The sequence below is a fragment of the Geospiza fortis genome, unplaced genomic scaffold (assembly GCF_000277835.1).
Source record: "Geospiza fortis unplaced genomic scaffold, GeoFor_1.0 scaffold408, whole genome shotgun sequence".
Lineage (NCBI taxonomy): Eukaryota > Metazoa > Chordata > Aves > Passeriformes > Thraupidae > Geospiza > Geospiza fortis.
In genome coordinates this window covers 5,052,293-5,056,494 of record NW_005054330.1, presented here as the reverse complement: position 1 = coordinate 5,056,494, position 4,202 = coordinate 5,052,293, and positions in this window count along the sequence as shown.

Genomic DNA, 4,202 nt, shown 5'->3' with positions numbered 1-4,202 from the left:
TAAAGGCCGGGGGGGGGGGAGCGGCTCCCACCCTCCCCAGCTCTTCTTCACTCCACCATCGCCAGCACCTCCATGGGTTTTCCCCGGTTGAATCCAGACCCCGGGTCAGTGGTGGTTGAGCGGCTGGGAGAGCTCCGCTTCCTCGGATTTCACCCTCCTAAGCAACTTTTAGCGTTTGCACGAGAGCTCGGCGCTGCAGCGAGCAATCCCCGTGCGTATGTGTTGGAGGTGTGGGAGGAGAGAGGCTTTGGCTCTCTCCCGGTGGCCTGAAGAGCCAGCTGGAGGAAGGAGGCAAGAGGAAAATGAAGGCAGCCCAGCTTTCGGGCCCACACGTCCTCTCCCAGGCCTGCAGGAGCAGCTCCGAGGCGTGTGTGCGTGCGTGGAGGGGCTCTGAGTGCTCCATGGCCTCTGCTGGGATGCTGTGGGTGTGTGGCACCGGGAGGGATTCGTGCCCTGGGGCACGCCGCCAATCCCCGCTCCGACAGCAGCCCCTGAGGTGTCCCTGACACCCCCTCCATGTGCTGGGTGCTCTGCAGGAAAGAACAAGCCTCGGTGCGTGGCGAGCAGGGCCAACGTGCACAGCCTGAGTGGGGTTTTGCATCCTATCTATGCATTTCCTTATCGTGCTGCCTGTTCCAAGCATCCCCAGGGGCCCAGGCCCATCCTGCCTGCCAGCAGCTCTGCATCCTGCAGGATTTATCCCTCTCCTCCCTCCCTTTCCCACGGCGATGCAACCTCTGCTCCGTCTCCAGCCCTTCAGGAGGCAACACCCCGGCGTGGCCACGCTGTGTTTATCCCAAATAAAACGCAGCAGCGGGCTGGTTTACTTTGGCAGGTTTGCAGTAAATACTGGCTGGAGCACGGGGGGCATCTGGGGAGTGGTGATTACACGCTGATTCCGAGGGAAAGTGTGCCCAGCCCCGGGCAGGCCCTTCCCCAGCCCCACAAAAGGTGTCAGGAGATGGGGGCCGTGCTGACACAGATCCATCCCGGAGTGGCACTGCAGGCCACAAGTGTAATGGAGCAGCTCCCTCAGGGAGCTCGTCTATACACTTGGATTATACAAACTGCTGTGGGGAGAGTGGGGAATCACTGCAGCAGTTCTTTGCCTTGCCCTTTGGCAAAACACTTCCTCCAATTGCAAATTGGATTTCATGGAAAGCCTGGCCCAAAAACTTTAAAAAATAACCTGCCAGAGTCTAAAAAAGCATTGTGAGGCATTAAAAATATAAAGAATTAAATCTCCCCCGTCTCTCTCCGAGCAGGCTCAGCCCCATCGTGTCCCGCTGCAATCAAAGGGGCCATTCCCAGCTCTCTGAACAGAAGATCCCCACCAGGGGGATCAGGCCCCTTTCCCAACACAGCCGAGGTGAGTGAGGGCTTTGCAGAGTTGGGGGGAAACCCAGAGACAGCACTGCTTGTTGTAATACTGGGGGAAAAAAGAGAGGAAAGCACCACTTGGAGAGGTTTCTCCTCCAGCACCTCTCACTGGGATGCAATCCTCAGAGGAAGGCCCAGCCTGGTGGCAGCAGTGCAGCACTGAGTGTGGCAGGGCCAGGCAGTGCTGTCCCCCAGCACAGGTCACCACACTGAGCACATTGAGCAGCTCTTCACAGCCCCCAACTCCCCTCGCTCCTCCTGGGCACCCAGAGCCTGCTGGCTCTGCTGGAAGCCCAAAACATCAGGGCTCCAGGCGCTCACATCACCAGCCCTGCCCCAGTTGCTCCCCTCCCCACAAGACCTGCGTTCATCTATCCCCATCCCAGCTGCTCTGGCATTCTCTAGTTGCCTCCACTTTGTCCTAGACTGGAAAAGAAAATAAAGGAGCACCCAGAGCTGCCTGCTGCAGCTCTCCCCTCTGCCTCGGGCCAGGCCCAGCCTCACCGACCAAGGCATGTCAGGGCACAGCAAGGTTTGGGGCTGGACCTCTTCCCTCCCAAGCTCACATCCCTTTTTACCTTTTCTGAGCCCTTTTTGAACCCTCAGCTTCTGCTTGCCATAAACCAACACCTTCTGCAGTCACAGATCTGGCGACCCTTTCCACTCCCTGGTCTTATTCTTCTCACCAATGTGCTGCTGGCAGAAACAAAATTAAAGTCCTGTTTCCTCCCTTGCCCTCTCTCCACCCATCCTCCTGCTTCCACCAGCGTTGGCCGAACAGAAATTGTAAATAGAGTTCACTATTTGGATAAGGCTTTTTTTTTTTTAATACCCGAGCCATACATCCAGTTTGCCACTCAGGAAGTCGCGCTAATTGTCCTTTCCTATAGTCAAACAGATCTATCTTTTCAATGCTGTCTTTGTGTCTCTGCGTGCGAGGCAGAAAGAGGGAACGAGTGGATACGTTTATTCAATTATTTAAACACACACACAACACAACAAGAGGGCCAAGGAGCGCCGGTTCCTCCCGCAGAAGCCCTCCAGCTCTCCAGACGCGGCATTGCCCCCCCACCTCCCCGCAGACGCAGTAGAACGAGGCACTCGAGAGCACCGGGCAAAGAAACCGATTTTATCTGCTTTGACCATCAGCCGTGTTCTTTAACAACCCAGAACCGGAGCCTTTCCCATCTCCACACGCCCCCCGGGCGTCTCCTCCGCGCCCCCGGCCCGGCGGGGCGGGCGCAGCTTCCCCCGGGGCTCGGAGCGGGGCCGGAGCCCGGGAGGGGCTGAGCGGCACCGGGCACACGGCAGACGGTGCCTGCAGGTCAAGGAGGGGAGCCGGGAGCCTCTGGCACCGCCACTGACACACGCTTTGCTCCCGCTTTCTTCAAGATGCCACCAAGTCACCCGGTCATCGATTGATACCTCGGGCGGGGGGAGGACCAGCTGTTGCAAAAGGACATGGTAAATCTAATAGGGGCTGCTGTCAATAAAGAAATGACAGGAAAGAAGAATCGGCTTCTTAAAGTCTGCTGAACTAACACTCATCATGCAGCCGCGGACACGTATTCTCCATCGAAGCCTGGTATCCATTACTATTTTCCTTACTAGGTTTCAATTAAAGAGCTGTAACCCCCACACGCACACCCCAAGGGGCACCGCTCCCTCCCGCCACGGGCTGCAGGAACTAAAACTCCTAAAGGTGGATGTTCCCCGAGCATCTGGGCAGCTGAGGAGCTCGGGGCGCAGCCCTGAGCGCCCACAGCGTGACCGTGTTCCCAACAATTTCATTTCACTTTTCCACTTCGCGTGAAATAGATCCTAAACCCCCAAACAAAAAAAAAAAAAAAAAAAAAAAACAAAAAAAAACCCAAAACCCAAACAACCAAAAGCCAAACAAACAAACAAACAAACAAAAAGCCCAAAAAAACCCAAAACAAAACTTAACAAACTCCACAATTTTTTTTTTTAAGTGAAAGACGGAAGAACTTTATTTATTTTTTTTCCAATGTCCCAGTTAGGAGGTTCGGGGCGGGAGGGGGAGGCTGGGAACGGGTTTTTTTTTTTCCTCTCGTGGAGCCCCTCTGTGCGTTTGACCCTTGGCATCTGCCTGCGAAGGGCGAGGGAAGGACTTCACCCGCCCTCCCTTCAAACGGGAGCTGCAAAAGGCGGCCGAAATGTGCCAACTCAGCCCTGGGAAACTTCTGGGTAGCGGCAAATTTCTCTAAAGAACTTGACCGCTTCGGTCAGCCTGAAACCATCACCCGACGTGCAGGGCAGGGGTCTGCGGGCTCCCTCGGAACGCCACTCCACGGGGTGTGATGGACCGAGAAAATCCTCTCCTCCTTCCCCACCGCTTCCACACTGTCCCCACTGCCAGGGGACACCTTCCTGCGGGGGCTGAGCCAGGAGTTCAGCTCCTCATCCCCGCTTTGGGGGTGCTGACAGCCCCGCCACCAGCCCCCGGCCCGTCGGGGCACCGGCTCTCGCTGCGCTTCACCAAAATCTCCTCTACACGCTCGCACATCCACGCACGATCCAGCAAAACCCTCCGGAGTTCATTTCCGTCGGGAGCACGACAAGATGGAAGTAAATAATAATAGTAATTAAAAAAAATGGCAGAAAAATAAATCAAGGGCTCCTCTCTGTCTCTGGGGCGTGGGAGGTTTTGTAGCGCAGTTTTATTTTAGTTTAGTATTTTGAACAAACTTCAGATTGATTTCCGGAAAGCGCAAACGCGCACACATGGGAAAGTGAAAAAACCGGTCCTTCGAGGTCATCTGAGAAGGGGAGACGGGATCTGTATCCTTCTTCCCCCTGCT